Raw genomic sequence first — 17,958 nt, forward strand, 5'->3', positions numbered from 1 at the left:
TGTCCTTCCTACAGGCCATGGCTCCTGTGCCGTAGGCCCCTGGCCCATTCCCCATGGGCGCGGACAGAGGTGAGCGCATCTGCTCCTCTCTGAGACTCAGACGTCCGGGTCCCATCCCTCCTGAGAGCCCCTGACCTTCGAGTTGGGACCTTTAGTCCTTGGAGCCTCAACGTACCCCCCTGGGAGATGGGTGTCTCTGAAGGCCACAGTGGCCCCATGAGTCTTGCACACAAGGTCATGCTCGGTGCTCGACGGGTGGTGAGCACGTGAGAGAGTGGACCCCTCTGTGGCTGCCGGGCTCGGAGGTCCCTGCCGTAAGCTGTAGACCAGGCCAGCAGCCAGGGCTGTGCTGGACCCTGGCAGGGGCGCTCGCATCCCTACAGCTCTGTGCTGCCAGCACTGCCTCCCCGTGTCTGTCCTCGGGGGCCGAGCCCCAGGGTGGGCATCTCCTCTGGCTTGGATGAGACACCTGCCACCTCCCTGCTGGGCTGTGGCCTTGTCACCAAAGTGCCCTGGGGTCTCAAAGGGACAGGAACCAGGGACCAGGCCATGGCATGGCAGGGCCCGTGTTCTCCCCTTGTCAGCTTGTCCCTGCCCCAGCCCTCTGACCTCTCAAATCCAGGAGGGCCCTGGGGACACCAAAGGGTCTACACGGCAGATACTGCAGCAGAGCTCTGTCTCTGGTGACCCAGGTCTCCCCATCCTCCACGGGAAGACAGACTCCAAGACTTCCAGCTTCAGAGTCCTTGTCCCTGTGGTCTCCAGCAGTAGAGTGTCCTTATTCCTCGCTGCCCCAAGGACAGGATCCGGAACTTCTCTCCCTGCTCCCTGATCACCACGATCGTCCACCCGAAGATGGACCCTGAGATGCACAGCTTCAGAATCCTCGCCCTTCCAGAACAGCTCTTGAATGTCCCTTGTCCTCGCTGCCCCAAGGACAGGACCCCGTGGCTGCTCCGTCCCCGGGGAGCAGCTGCTCCCTGGGAAGAACCTCTTTGCCTCTGTTGGTGCCCATGGATTGCCCTGCACTGCTGTCTCTGTTTCTGCAATGAACTTCTCGATTTTGCCCACGAAGGGCTTCTGGGCTCAAGCCTCGCTCAAGAGACCTGGGGCACCGTGCGCCAGGTCCAGGCCGTAAATAAATATTTTTAAAGAAACATATTTGCACTCATCAAGCCTTTCATTTATTGATTATGTACATTATGCAAATACATAAATATAAACATATACATGTGTATTTATTTCTACCTGTTTTTCTTACACACACACACACAATCATTCATGTGTATTAAGGCACACACAATGATACCTATATGCACATGTAGAGAAACACACAAATTGCAGTGTCAGAGAATGATGGTAAACTTGTTCCAGATTATGTTGTACAATTAGCAGAAATAATTCTGAAAATCTCCACCTTCATTTACATAATCTTGAAAGTGGTATGGAAGATTAAATAACATCAGTGATTTCTATGAATTTTGTTTTTGTAGGCTATAATCTTAATTTAATATTATGAGTTAAGGTTTGATGGAGTAGAGCATTTTGTTGATTCACAGTGATACTGACAAATTTCAATCAAAGTTAGAGATTTGAGCAGATAGACTTTACAGGTGACTTTTACTTTCTATTATATATAAAGGTGCAAATTATGCAGTCCTTCCCATATTATTCCTTTGATTTAAATACTTGCATCTTTAACAATTTTGTTTCACAGTTCAACATTTGCTTTATGACTCAGAGGGGATAGTTCACATAAATTAAAAGAAAAAAAACTTATCCCTAGATAATACATAAAAAGTTTCTCTGGTCTAAAAACTCCATGTCTTAATTATACATTCTTTCTTGCTCACTTTCAAATGGATCCTTTTGGGAAAGTAGTCACTCCATTTCTCCCTTTCTAAGAAATATTCACATACATTGTAGTTTGACAGTTTTGTTTCTGTGCTTGCTCTCCTACAGTTATATTTCAGGTTAAAATAAAGCTCACAGATATTAATAGGCCACCCATTAAACCATCTCAGTACCTGTGTGGGAGACCCATGGGGAGATCCTAGATACTGGCTTTGGATTGGTCCAGCTCTGGCATTTGTGGCCATTTGGGGAGTGAATCAGTGCATGGAAGATGTTTCTCTTTGTTTCTCTCTCTCCCTCTATAACTCTGTCTCTCAAATAAATAAATGAAATTTAAAAAATCAATATGGACACAACTATAGAAAAATAATTGGCTTTTTGTGTATAATTGATGTACAAAATGCATCAGAATTAAATAGAAGTCCACCAGTCTTGGGCTTATGAAAAGTAAATGAGTTTTTCTAGTGTTTGACAATTATCTAGTTTGAGGTACAACAAAAACATTCTGGTTTCTTTTGTTTGTTTATTTGTGGACTTTGATTGGTGATGATATGCTAGATGTCTCATTATTAGAAAAGAATGCAATGTTGTTTTCCCTAGCAAATGTAATTTGTCAATTATATTTGTTATTGTTTTTTCTATGGTAAATAATTTGGATTACTTGGATTGATGTAAAAACCACACACCATGTCCAAGTAGTTTGGGAAATAAAACATGTCAGTACACTATATTCAGTGACTATTTAAAAAGTAGTAAATAAACCAAATTATGCTGTAGTGTCATGATATATGAGCATGGTTTCAGGAAACTTAATGAGTTACTTCATATCATTCACATAGACATAATAAATGAAAGATAATATATTTAGATATAAAATATATCCATTGTTCTAGTACTAGCTGACATTTGGTTAAATTACAAAGAAAAATCATAATTTAGGTAACTGCTTTCCTTCTGGTTTAACTCCTGAATAACATATACAAACATTAGAACTCAGGAAGACATAAAAATTTGTCTCTGACAAAAAAGATTGGAGAATTTATACATAAAATGTAACCTAGGAATATAAGTCTTAAAGTACTGTACCAGATGATTAAACAGATAATGTTAAACATAAATTAGTTAATATAAGCATAGAAATATGGAAGATTTATTCTTATTACTTTCCTGAAAATATTTATTTTCTGTAGTGCTATACCTTTCTCTGATTTTAATATAGCTTCCTTTTTACAATTGGAAACAAATAGCAAATGTGGCTTGAAGTTTTAGAGGTTGGATTGTAATAGCTTCTTATCTGAATTCATGCCTAATGGCATGATTAAAAGTCATAACTCCTTCTTTAGTATTTCAATCTTAAAAATGGGATTTATGATCCTTTTGCATTTTACTTGTTTAACTCTTTATTTAATGGAGCATAAAGCCTTTGACTATATATAAATTAAAAATATGTTACCTCAAAAATTCAGACGGAAAGAAAGAAAAAATGAATGAAAGAAAGAAAAAAAAGTAAGAAAGAAAAAGAAGGAAGGAAGTATCATTATATTCATAGATTTTTATCCATGGACTACATGGAATTTTTTTCTCTTTGTGTTTATATCACATTAACAAGAGAATCATGAGAATCTTGTTGTAATTTTTACATAATTATTGTGATCCTGGGAATCTAATGTACCAATATATTCCATAAAATATAAAAAAATTAAATTAAATGAGGGTTTTTTTTCCATTTTTCAGATAATATGAAAACATTATGAGAGACCATAATTGAATATTTCTTGAGCATTAAAATTCAGAATCTGCATTATTAATAATACCTATTAAAATATATTTATATAGGTAATCTTCTTTTTTTCTTTTCCATGGTGTCTTGGCTTTCCATACCTACAATACTCTCATGGGCTCTTCAACCAGATCCGAATGCCTTAAGAGCTGATTCTGAGGCCAGAGTGTTGTTTAAGACATCTGCCATTCTATGAGTCTGCTGTGTATCCCGCTTCCCATGTTGGATTGTTCTCTGCTTTTTTGATTCTATCAGTTAGTATTTGCAGACACTAGTCTTGTTTGTGTGATCCCTTTGATTCTTAGACCTATCAGAGTCATCAACTGTGAACTGAAATTGATCACTTGGCCTAGTGAGATGGCATTGGTACATGCCACCTTGATGGGATTGTATTGGAATCCCCTGGCACATTTCTAACTCCACCATTGAGGCAAGTCCGATTGAGCATGTCCCAAATTGTACATCTCCTCCCTCTCTTTTTCTCACTCTTATATGAAACAAGGATCACTTTTCAGTTAAAATTTAAACACCTAAGAATAACTGTGTGTTAATTACAGAGTTCAACCACTAGTACTAGAACAACAACAACAACAACAACAAATACTAAAAAGGATAAAGTATTACATTTTACATCAAGAGTCAAGACAAGAGCTGATCAGTTCATTGCTTCTTATAGTGTCCATTTCACTTCAACAGGTTTCCCTTTGGTGCTCAGTTGTCACCGATCAGGGTGGAAAGAACAGGGCCATCAAAGATGGAGGTACCTTTCTCCGAAGGGAGGAGAGAACTTCCACTTTGACTATGACCCTATCGGAATAAGATCAAAGATGGCGAACTCTAAAGGCTTCCATAGCCTTGGCAACTCATGACTAGAGCCTAGGGAGATTACTGACGCCATAAACAAGAGTGTCATTGTTAAGTCAGCAACAGGAGTCACTGTGAACTTACATCTCATGTGGGATCTGTCCTTAATGTGTTGTCTAATGTGAAGTGATGCTATAACTAGTACTAAAACAGTATTTTTACACTTTGTGTTTCTGTGTGGGTGCAAACTGATGAAATCTTTACTAATTATATACAAAATCGATCTTCTGTATATAAAGAGAATTGGAAATAAAAAAAAACCTGGTGTTAAATTGGAAATGGCATAGAAAATTAATTTTTTAAAAAATATCATGTAGGATCTCTGTCTTTAATGTGCTGTACACTGTTATTTAATGCTATAACTAGTACTCCAACAGTATTTTTTCACTTTGTGTTGCTATATGGTGGCAAACTGTTGAAATCTTTACTTAATATATACTAAACTGATCTTCTGTATATAAAGAGAATTGAAAATGAATCTTGATGTGAATGGAAGGGGAGAGGGAGCGGGAAACGGGAGGATTGCGGGTGGGAGGGAAGTTATGGGAGGGGGGAAGCCATTGTAATCCATAAGCTGTACTTTGGAAATTTATATTCATTAAATAAAAGTTTAATAAAAATTAGTAAATATATATATATATATATATAATTTCTCTTGGAATAAATTTTACTATTTCATAACCATTTCCACGTGCCTATATTTAATTGAGAAACTAAAACATAATTAGATTTAAAATTAAACTAAAATATATAAGTGGACTTACAAGGGAACTTTAAAAAGTATTGGAAAATCTACAGAAAATTTATTGTTCTGCACAGTTTTGAAATACATGCATACTTTGTTTACAAAATAAATTTTCTTTTTTATATTTTGAATTTAAATTTTAATGTATAGGCATCAAATTGTGACCATAATTTATACCCATCATTACCAAATATACTTAATTCAAAGGAATTTATGATTGTATGACTTCATGAGACAAATACAATACTTACAAATATATTCACAAAATTTTGACAAGAATTTTCAGGTTTTCACATTCAACTCATTGAAATAAAGCTTATTATATCCTTAATTCAGTTAGGAACTATTGAGTCAATAATTTCATTTTCCAGTGAAAAATATGCCTGTGTTATGATTTCACATACTTGAATGTTTCATGTGTAAGTACATCTTATTATTACTTGTTGCTTAGTGTAGAAAAAATTGAAAAAAAATGATGTATTTGTTCATGCAAATAAAAATCTTGGCTCAAGTCTGATCACTGTTACAAGATTCTATTCTATCTTTTCAAGGAAGTAGTTAAAATTCAAAGAAAGTAGAAGTATTCACAGTAATAAATGTGACTTTTCCTTATTTTCATGATGATGTCCCCTCTTTTTAGAAATTAACTATCATAAATAACAGACAATATGTGGTATTTGTTTTTTTAAGCCTGGTTTACTTCATTAGGCATAATGATGTCCGATTGCATCCATTTTGTTTTAAATGACAGGAATTCATTCTGTCAGGATTCATTCGTTGAGTAATATTCCACTGTGTATATATTCCACATTTTATTTATCTAATCATCTGTTAATGGACATGTAGTTTGACTCCATATCTTAGTTATTGTGAATTAAGTAAGTATAAACATGAGAATGGAGCTAACATTCATATGCTGATTTCATTTTCTTTGGCTATACTACCAGATTTGAAAGAACTAGATCTTATATAGTAGATCCATTTTAATTTTCTAAGGCATCTCCACATTGTTTTCCACCACAATTATGTCATTTTGTTTTCTCACAACCATGTACTGCGGTATCTTTTTCTCCACATACTCTTCAGGATTTTTTTTTTTTTGACAGGCAGAGTGGACAGTGAGAGAGAGAGACAGAGAGAAAGGTCTTCCTTTTGCCGTTGGTTCACCCTCCAATGGCCGCCGCGGTAGCGCGCTGCGGCCGGTGCACCGCGCAGATCCGATGGCAGGAGCCAGGTGCTTCTCCTGGTCTCCCATGGGGTGCAGGGCCCAAGGACTTGGGCCATCCTCCACTGCACTCCCTGGCCACAGCAGAGAGCTGGCCTGGAAGAGGGGCAACCGGGACAGGATCGGTGCCCCGACCAGGACTAGAACCCGGTGTGCTGGCGCCGCAAGTCGGAGGATTAGCCTAGTGAGCCGCGGCGCCGGCCGTGGATTTTTTTTTAATTTTTAATTTTTTAATAGTTCTAAATGTGAGGCAACACCCCACCGTATTTTATTTGCATTTCCCTGATGGCTGGTGATCCTGAACATTTTTTTCTTTTGTCTATTGGCCATTTGCATTTTATCCCTTATAAAATGCCTCTTCATATAATTTTTACATTCCTTAATTGGATAACATGCTTATTGTTGAGTTTCTTGACTCTTCATATGTTCTGAATATTAATCATTTATGGGATGTTGTTTGCAAACATTTTCTCCCATTGTGTTTAACTTTGTTAAATGTTTCTGTTTCTGTGCAGAATCTTCTTAGCTTATAATTCCATTTGTCTATTTTTATTGTTATTGCCTGTATTTCTGGAATGGTATCAAAGAAATCTTTACCTGTATCAATGTCTTGCAACATATGTACTGTGTTTTCCTCTAATAGTTTGATGAGTTTAGGTCTTAGGTTTAGAACTTTGCTACATTGTGAATTGACTTCTAGATAGGGTATAAAGGAAAGTTCTAATTTCAAAATTTTGCATGTAAATGTAGTTTTTTCAACCACATTTGAATTTCTACAATATTGAGTTTCCATTAAATTTTTAAAGCTCTCTCCTTTGCATGGATTTTAACAATTTCAAAATAAACTTACTTTTAAATTGTATTTCCCCATTCATTAAGCATAATTATTTTTTGCAAAGGTATAGTGGCAAGAGAGAGGGAGACATAGAGAAGGGATAAATCTTTCACACATTGGTTCACTTCCCAAATGCCTGCAATTGCTATAACTGAGACAGGTTGAAGCCAAGAACTGGGAACAGGAGTAAAAATACTTACATGGGCCATCATCTGCTGCCTCCTTGGAAAATTAGCAGGAACTTGATCTGAAATGGTGTACTCAGAGCTCAAACCAGGCACCTGCATATGGAATTCAGGCATTCAGAGAAGTCAATAAACATGCTACTCTACAATGTCTACCGCTCCACAATTTTTAAGTGGAATTGTATATATTTAAGAATTGTGTTTTCTTACAAATAATGTAAATTAAGTAGCTCATACCCAAATATATTAGAACCAGATATGAGTAACTTGTTGTTGAAGTGAAAAACATTGTCCAATGTGGTTTGAATGTGCTACATAATTTAAAATTACATATGAATAATGAATGAAAAAATAATGGAATATTTAAGGCACAAGAAGATACTCAAATGCCAGAAATAGTTCAATAAATTCTTGTACCAATGAGGTCCAGAGTACCAATCAATAGGCTGGATCTATTACACGTGAAGGGTAGCATCATAACAAATACTGCTTGTATAATAGATGAAGAAATAAACACACAAAACTGAAATGTAGGAAAATACTTTTGACACTTAGTTGTCACATATTACCAATGGGAAGAATGTGATAAAAAATTAAGTATATAAGGAATGAAATAGTTTAAAAATAATCCTTATTTTTTATTAGAGAGAGAGAGAGAGAGGATATATATATATATATATATATATATATATATGAAACATAGGGAGGGAGCTCCTTAAGTGATCACAATAGCCCTGACTAGGGCTAGATCCAGAAGCTTGGAAAGCAAATCAGGTTTCCCATATAAGTGGCAGGGACTTAAATGACTAGAGCCATCAATGTTGTCACCCAGGTCCCACATTACTAGGGAGTTAGAGGCAGGAGCATTAACTGGATATTGAACCCAGGGTCTTCGTATGGAAAGTAGACCAAATGCTGTCCCAGAATAAAGCATTTTAAGTCTATTTTGTGAGCATAATATAAATATAGATGATACCTTTTCTGTCTTTGCATTGTATTATGAAATATCACTTTTAAATATTTTTCTTTTAGGCCGGCGCCGTGGCTCAACAGGCTAATCCTCCGCCTTGCGGCGCCGGCACACCGGGTTCTAGTCCCGGTTGGGGCACCGATCCTGTCCCGGTTGCCCCTCTTCCAGGCCAGCTCTCTGCTGTGGCTAGGGAGTGCAGTGGAGGATGGCCCAAGTCCTTGGGTCCTGCACCCCATGGGAGACCAGGAGAAGCACCAGGCTCCTGCCATCGGAACAGCGCGGTGCGCCGGCCGCAGCGCGCTACCACGGCGGCCATTGGAGGGTGAACCAACGGCAAAAGGAAGACCTTTCTCTCTGTCTCTCTCTCTCACTGTCCACTCTGCCTGTCAAAAAAAATAAATAAATAAATAAAAAAAAATATTTTTCTTTTGATATTAACACTGGATATTTTTCTTTTGATATTAACACTGGATATTTTTTCTTTCAATGCTGAAGGAATTCTCATATATGCTTGTGGAATTTGAGTTTTCCTAGGTTTTTAAAATTTGCTAAGATTTTTGTGGACATCAGTGTTATCACAAGAATCACAAAATAAATATAATTGATTATTTGGTGAAAATTCTCATACATAAGTATCAATAGGAAAAGTCATTCATCATGTGCCCATACTTTGCTAATTATTTTACTTCATCAAATTATTAAATGTACATATAATTACATATGTATGTTGATAGATGTGGAATGAATAACTATAATTTTATTCTATGATATCCTACATTATGAATAAATGTAACCTTATAATAAGCAACTATTTTGTTATAAATTTCTCTTTCATGTATCAATTAATTATTGCAATAATCTTGCAAAAGCAGATTTCAGTCTGCAAAAACTGAGACTCAGCGAAGTTTAGCCTGAAGACAAATGTTGCAGAGCTAAGAAAGATGGCCAGTGAACTGGACCTTAAGTCTTCCAGCTTTTAATGTAGCTTTCTCTTTATAACTCACAGTACTCCCCACCTTCTTAGCAGCAATGCCAATGCCCTTTCTAACTCTCACCTTCACTGAGTAACAAAAGTTCTCTCCACAACTCATTATTGTCATTCTTGTATAATTACTTCAACAGGTTTTATCAAGTCTATGAACCAGGTCAACATCTTTCTAATTATAAAACCTCTAGTGAGTTGTTACTGCTTACCTCACATCCACTTATTTTTATATTTCAACCCACTCATTCAGAATCAAGGAGCACTTTTCTCAGTAGTGTCAAAAACATTTGTTCCTGAAGCATCTGCTATTAAAAATAGTCTGTTTCTGCATCTGGAATTCATCAATAACCTATCGTTACTTCCTTCACAGTGATATTTTTAATCATATACATGTGTACATTATTTAATTTAGTTATGTATAACATATATCATTTTACCATATATATGCACATACATACATATGCCAGTTTCATATGTTTTGAGGATTCTTTATTTTTCTTTTCATTGAAAGATTGAGAGAGTGACAGAGAAATAGGAAGAAAGCTTCCATCCACTTGTTCTCTCCTTAACTGCCTACAGAAGTCAGACTGGATCAGGATGAAGCCAGGAGATCAAAGCTTAATCTGTGTCTCTTATATATTTGTCAGGGACCCTGCACTTGAGACATCACCTGCTGCCTAATGGGGTAAACATAGGCAGGAAGCTAGAAATGAAAGTGGAGCTGGTACTCAGATATGAGATGCCCAGTGACATCTTAACTGCTGTGTAAGGCCCCTGTCCTTTAACAGTTTTTGAGCAGTTTACTATACTATATTATAACAAAGTAAGAGTATTCAAAATTAATTCCATGTTTTGGACTTACAGTGTCAGGAGAAATACTATTTTAAAAGTATGAGCTACAAAATACATGCTTCTCTGATGAAATTTTTTATTCTAAAGCATAGAAGATTGTCATGTGAACCTCTTGTATTTTTTAAATAAGGCTATATGATGGCATAATTGCATCTATTTATTGCTTTCAGTTTTTAGTCTAATGGGACTTTACATGGTTTAATGTATCCTGTACAAAAAAAAATTGTCTGCTATCCAGTGTTGACTAATATGAAGTCTTTATGAAACTGAATCTACTGAAAAAGAGCATATAAGACAAATTGTCTGAAATTGTACCTGGAACATGCAAATGATGGGCTTTTAATATGATGAGGAGGGCAATATCACTCCAGACCAATGACACCAAATCTGGGAAGCTGTAAAGCAATGAATCTAATCTCTTGCTACCAAAATAAGATCTATGCATGAAAATTAATAAGTAAATGCCTTCCTTTCATCATGATGGCATTTGGGAGTTCTAGAGCTCTGTAGCCCATTAGTCAGTTTAGTTAATGACTCTGCTTATCCTCTTAATCATGTGCAACACATTGACCGAGTTTCATTTAGTTCAAAGTGCCTTTCATAAGCCTGAACTGAATCGAGTTGTGGAAAATCTTTTTCTTTTCAGAACATAAAACGTATTAGTGAATATCTCTTCTGTTTTGGGATATTTTCAAAAATGCTTCTAAAAAGAAAATGAAGCTTAAAATGAATTTATGATTTTAACTCTTGACTATTTTCATACTCAGCTTATTTAATGCTAGAGGTATGCATTAAATTTGCAGCAATTTCAAATTGCTAATGAAAGCAAACACAAAATAATTTTAAAATAATCTATTGTATAATAAATTCACTCTGATCTTTTCGAGAAAAATACTTTAAACTTCATTATTATAATGATGACTGAGAAATTATTAGCTGATTGTTTTTTATAATTTAGGGGATATTCTATCCCATTAAGGTACCAATAGATGGATTCTATGTGAGATCAGCAAATCTCAAGCCATTTTAATGAACTGAAGTCAAATATGTAACAAAGGAATCTTATTACTCACTTTAAAATCCTTGTAAAGAGGAACAATTTTAGTCGTTTCTTCTTTTGTGAAAATGATCAGTGTTGATCAAGAACTTAGAATATGTAAATTTGGTTCATATAGAGTTTTAATTGAAAAGGTTAAGTTGTATGGAATTGTCTGTTTCTTGGTTGTTAGCACTTAAAGTAGTAAAATGTCCATTGACTCAGAAATAAAGGTACTGATTTCTCTTTCTACATTTTGTTTGTTTCTTTCCATCTTTAATCCATCATTCCTTTCATCTTATTGAATACTTACTGCTATATTGTTCATTTTAACATTTATTTTTCTTTCATATTTTCCATTGAGAATTATTGCCATAAATTTCACAGTCTACATACAAATCTAATTCATTGATCCTACCTGATGCACAGAACTTGGTGTTCATTCTTTGTGATCTAGTTAAGACTTTATTACAATCTATATAATGGCATTGATAAGTCATAAAATTTCTATACACATTTCCTAAAAGATGTATTTGTTTATTTGGAAGGCAGAGTGACAGAGAAAGAGAGAGAATCAGTGTTACTTGTAAATAAAAATTCCCACATTTAAAGTATACATTCCTTTTTTAGCTAATGGAATGTAATACAATAATTGTTACTAGTTCATATTTGCATGGCCAGTGTACTTGGTGTCAGTTATATACCTTTACCATGTCCAAATTTTACTTTGTGTTAAGCATTTGTAGAATTTTATTTCAAAGGACATATTGATGAATTTGTCAAGCAATAAAATGACAATTTGAGGTAGATTATCTAATTATTCAGATTTTTGTATGTCCATATCAAAATCATATAACAAAATTAAAATATTTTAATGAAAGCATTCAAAGTTTTAGACTTTTCCAAGATAAATCTATTCAAGATATTAACTTACTAAAATTAACTTTTCTACATGAAAAAATTTCTTTCAGCAGTATTGTGCATATTCATTGAGTACATTCATTTTATTATACTTATTTTATGATTTTTGCTTTTATTGTGCTTTAATATATTTCTGCTAGCTACAAAATGTTTGTGGTAAGAAGCTTAATACAATTTCTAACAAGTTTAACGTCTATTTAACTTTTAAAATTTTAATTTTCAGGGATTGGTGTTGTGGTACAGTGGGTTAAGCACCTAATTTCAACACTGACATCCCATATCGGAATTCTTGTTTAAGTTCCAGCTGTTTGGATTCTAATCCGAAGATGGGAAGTGGAGCAGCCACTTTCCATCCTGCTCTCTGCAATGGCCTGGAAAAGCCATAGAAGATGGTTCAAGTCCTTGGACCCCTGCTCCCAGATGGGAGACCCAGAATGTGGGAGAGGCTGATTCTGGAGAGGCCTAGAAGAACTTCCTAAGCCTGACTCGAGTTTGAAGACCTGTCTTTAAGTTTCAAATCCGTGGCGGTAAACAACCCAGCCCCAGGGCACTCTTTGCCTAAGGATCACTGAGGTGGTATAATAGGATTGGCTAAAATTCTTTCGCATCACATCATGCTACCCATTGCCCAACATCCTCTTTGTACCGCAGCTTTATAAACACCTCCATTTTACAATAAAGTAAGATCCTGCTTCGACTCGACTCCCCACTGCAACTGATTGTCCCCTGGGTTCAGGGAGGCTGAGTGAGTGGCAGGTGGCACACTTCCCCTCCTCAGCCAAGAAAGGCTGCAGGCCCAATTCTCTGGTGGTGAAAAGGAAAAGTCACTGCACAGGAAGAAGTTTCTAGCTCCTGGCTTCAGATCAGCTCATCTCTGGCTGTTGCAGCCATCTGGGGAGAAAACCAGCAGAAGGAAGACCTCTCTTTCTGGCTCTCTATCTCTGTGTAACTCTGTCTTTCGAATACATAAAATAAACCAAACAAATCTTTTAAAAAATCAACAAATTTATAATACAACATTAATATATTAAATATTATACATCAAAAAGACAATATACAATTAAATAAACAAGTAAAAAGAAACTATTGCATGGTAGCAGGGACATAACATATTACTTGGAAGTGGTATTCAGTGTGTATCTCTCCCTGATTTTGATATTTGTATAAATCACAGAAAATATTCAACTAAAAAGTAAAATAATATAACAGCTTTCTATTTTAGTTTTATATCCTGGAAATTTCTAGTTTTCTGAGCCTGCTTCTGGTCCTAAATTTGTTCCAACTTAGTTTTGTGATTTGAAAGATTTTATAAGTGCTTAGATTATTAAGATTTTTAATTACGAAATGTGAGTTTTTGACTTGTACTCTGTACAGTAAGTTTAAAAGTAACTAAATCCTCATAGATTAAGTAGGATTTTAAAAAAATTTATTCCTAACTGAAGCAATAAAATCTGTGCTCTTAACAAAACTTTATCTTTCCTGTTAATTTTTAAATGTCTTGTATTTATGTGACTATTATTATGTTTTTATTTATCCATGAGTCAGAAATGCAGAGGGAGAGAAATATAGAAACACACACACACAGAGAGAGAGAGAGAGAGAGAGACAGAGAGAGAGAGAGAGAGAGAAAGGTTCCATTCATTAGTTCACTCCCCAAATACTAGCAAAAGCCAGAACTGGTGTCACTGAAGCTGACTGCCAAGAACCCAAACAGATCTAACCCATGGATGGCAGGGACACAACTACTTAAGGTATCACCTCTTACCCTACAAGTTGAGTATTAGCAGGAAGCTGGAATTAAATTGGAATTAGATCCAATAGTCAAAACCAGGCATTCTAATATGGGTATGAATATCCCAAGAATTATCTTAACTGCTACTCCAAACACCTTCTGCTAGGCTTTATTGATATTGGTAATTCATTATTTGGTTATGTATCTAAATGTAGATGCTCAAAATAACTAGGGTATTATACACCAATAGAAGCCTCACATTTATCTTTTTCATTCTAAGGACAAAGAAAATTGTTTTATATAAAAGTTCTCAATATATTATTCTTCATGAATAATTACTCTAGTAATTGTTGAGGCCACTAAGAAACATTGTATGGTCATCTCCATTCTTAGGTGCACTGAAGTAGCTTGATATTTCTGATATAAGAAGTATATCTCTGATACAAGAAATACTACATTGGTCCTCTATCCACATGAAAACTTTCAAAACTCAAAATGAATCATTTGGCTTATGCTAAGTTTTAGTTTATCTATGTCATTTCAAACAAATTAAATCTAACAGTGTCATTTGAGCACAGTATCAAAGCAGTATCATCCAGCAGTTTATATGCTAAATTTTAATTGATAATTTTGATGTTGTTGAGATTGGAATATTGATTTAAAAGTGTATTGTCAGTATAAACATACTTTGGAAAAGTATGCTTCCATGTACCACATTTTTCCAAGAGATTTTGTGAAATTCATCCTTATTTAGGAAGAAAGTATTTGTCAGATGCTTACTATACCCTAAGTACTTTACTAAATTTGAGGTAGGAAATAGCAAATGTGAAAGTGTACATATCAGATTGGTGGACTGAATCACGGCCTCCCAAAGTGGCTCACTGATATCCTAAACATTGGAACACATATGTGATAAAAGAGTTGATATTACTTTATAAAACAAAGGAAACATAGGAAGACTTTGAAAGGAGGAGTTTGTACTGGACAATTCTGATAAGCCGTAAATTCAGCAACAATTGTCCTTAAAAAAGTGTAACAATTTCTGCGAGGACGGCAGCAACACCTACAACTGCCGCTGCCTGCCAGAGTGGACAGGCCAGTACTGCACGGAGGACGTGGACGAGTGCCAGCTCATGCCCAACGCCTGCCAGAATAGCGGCACCTGCCACAACTGCCGCGGCTGCTACAACTGCGTATGTGACAGCGGCTGGGCCGCCCTGCATTGCGACGTGCCCAGCGTGTCCTGCGAGGTGGCCACGCGCAAGCGAGGCATAGATGTGGCCCAGCTGTGCCAGCACGGCGGCCTCTGCGTGGACAGCCTCAGCATTCCCTACAAGATCGAGGCCGTGCAGAGTGAGACCGTGGAGCCGCCGCCGCCCTCGCAGCTGCACCTCATGTACATGGCCACGGCCAGCTTCGTCCTGCTCTTCTTCCTCAGCTGCGGCGTGCTGCTCTCCCGCAAGCAGCGGCGGCAGCATGGCCAGCTCTGGTTCCCCGAGAGCTTCAAGGTGTCAGAGGCCAGCAAGAAGAAGCAGCGCGAGCCACTCGGCGAGGACTCCATGGGCCTCAAGCCGTTGAAGAACGCGTCGGATGGGGCCCTCATGGACGACAGGTAGAACGAATAGTGGGATGAGGACCTGGAGACCAAGAAGTTCCGGTTCGAGGAGCCGGTGGTTCTGCCCCACCCAGATGACCAGACCGACCACCGGCAGTGGACCCAGAAGCACCTGGACGCCGCCGACCTGCACATGTCCGCCATGGCCCTGACGCCGCCCCAGGGCGAGGTGGACTTCACAGCATGGACATCAATGTGTGTGGCCCGGATGGCTTCATGTCCCTCATGATCGCCTCCTGCAGTGGGGGGGTGGGGTGGTGGAAACGGGGAATAGCGAGGAGGAAGAGGACGCACCGGCTGTGATCTCCGACATCATCTACCAGGGCACCAGCCTGCACAACCAGACGGACCGCACCGGGGAGACCGCCCTGCAGCTGGCCGCCCGCTACTCCCGCTCTGACGCCGCCAAGTGCCTGCTGGAGGCCAGTGCCGACGCCAACATCCAGGACAACATGGGGCGCACCCCACTGCACGCAGCCGTGTCTGCCGACGCCCAGGGCGTCTTCCAGATCCTGATCCAGAACCGAGCCACAGACCTGGATGCTCGCAAGCACGACGGTACCACGCCGCTGATCCTGGCCGCCTGGCTGGCGGTGGAGGGCATGCTGGAGGACCTCAACTCCCACGCCGACGTCAACGCCGTGGATGACCTGGGCAAGTCGGCGCTGCACTGGGTGGCCGCCGTGAACAACGTGGACGCCGCCGTCGTGTTGCTGAAGAACGGCGCCAACAAGGACATGGAGAACTACAAGGAGGAGACGCCGCTGTTCCTGGCTGCCCGAGAAGGCAGCTACGAGACGGCCAAGGTTCTGCTCGACCACTTCACCAACTGGGGCATCACCGACCACATGGACCGGCTGCCGCGGGACATCGTGCAGGAGCGCATGCACCATGACATCGTGCGGCTGCTGGACAAGTACAACCTGGTGCGCAGCCCCCAGCTGCACGGCCCCGCCCTGGGCGGCACGCCCGCTCTGTCGCCCACGCTCTCTGTTCTGCTCGTCCGGCGGCTACCTGGGCAACCTCAAGCCCGCTGTGCAGGGCAAGAAGACTCGCAAGCGCAGCACCAAAGGCTTGGTCTGCGGCGCCAAGGATGCCAAGGACCTCTAGGCGCTCAGGACAAAGTCCCAGGACAGCAAGGGCTGCCTGCTGAACACCTCGAGCATGCTGTCGCCCGTGGACTCCCTGGAGTCGCCCCACAGCTACCTGTCGGATGTGGCCTCGCCACCTCTGCTGCCTTCCCCATTCCAGCAGTCTCCTTCCGTGCCCCTCAACCACCTGCCAGGGATGCCCGATGCCCACCTGGGCCTCGGCCACCTCAACGTGGCCGCCAAGCCCAAGATGGCTGCGCTGGGGGCGGTCGGGCTGCTGGCCTTTGAGCCAGGGCCCCCGCGTTTGTCCCACCTGCCCGTGGCCACCCCGGGCGCCGGCGTAATCGGCCGTGAATTTCACGGTGGGCAGGGTGGGCAGGGCGGCTGGCGTGAACGGCCAGTGCGAGTGGCTGTCCCGGCTGCAGAATGGCATGGCACCGAAACAGTATAACCCTCTGCGAGGGGTCGTGGCCCCCAGCGGCCTGGGAACACAGGCCCCCACGCTGCAGCACGTCGGCATCTCCGCCAACACCCTGTCGCAGATGGTGGGCTACCAGAGCCTGCCCGGCATGGCATGCGGCTGGCCGCCCCGCCGCCCCTGGTGCAGACACAGCCGATGCAGCTGCAGAGCCTACCGCCCACACCGCAGGTGCACCTTGGCGGCATGGGGTCGTCCACCTCCAGCCACCTGGGCCGGGGCTTCCTGGGTGGGGAGCTGAGCCAGGCCAACGTGCAGCCGCTGGGCCCCAGCAGCCTGTCAGGCTGCACACCATCCTGCCGCTGGAGGGCCAGGCCCTGCCCACCTCGCTGGCCCCGCCCATGACGGCCACGCAGTTTCTGAAGCCGCCCTCCCGGCACAGCTACTCGTCCTCTCCCGTGGACAACACCCCCAGCCACCAGCTGCAGGTGCCTGAGCACCCCTTCCTCACGCCCTCGCCTGAGTCTCCCCACCAGTGGTCCAGCTCGTCCCCACATTCCAACATCTAGGACTGGTCCGACCACGTGTCCAGCCTGCCCGGTGGCCTGCAGCCCCAGCTCGCCCACATCCCCGAGGGCTTCAAATAGCCGGCGGGACCCCAGCTTCCTTGCCCCAGTCCCACCATGCGCCTCCTGGGGCCGACCAAAGGAGCCTTTTAACAAAAAAAGTGTTTTTGTGCAAAATAAGAGGACAAGGATTGTAATTTATTTTTCTGCATTTATTTATGGACTTTCATTTTACATGGAAACACTGCCTTTTTATTTATATGTCCTGTCTTTGTGGCCCCAGG

General features: G+C 40.4%; 1 pseudogene; it reads left to right on the forward strand.

The window, feature by feature from the left end:
• Positions 1-855: 855 nt before the first annotated feature.
• On the forward strand, positions 856-17,755 carry LOC133762071 (neurogenic locus notch homolog protein 1-like; annotated as a pseudogene).
• The last annotated feature ends 203 nt before the right edge of the window (positions 17,756-17,958 follow it).

This window comes from Lepus europaeus, chromosome 6 (genome assembly GCF_033115175.1).
Source record: "Lepus europaeus isolate LE1 chromosome 6, mLepTim1.pri, whole genome shotgun sequence".
NCBI classification, from domain to species: domain Eukaryota; kingdom Metazoa; phylum Chordata; class Mammalia; order Lagomorpha; family Leporidae; genus Lepus; species Lepus europaeus.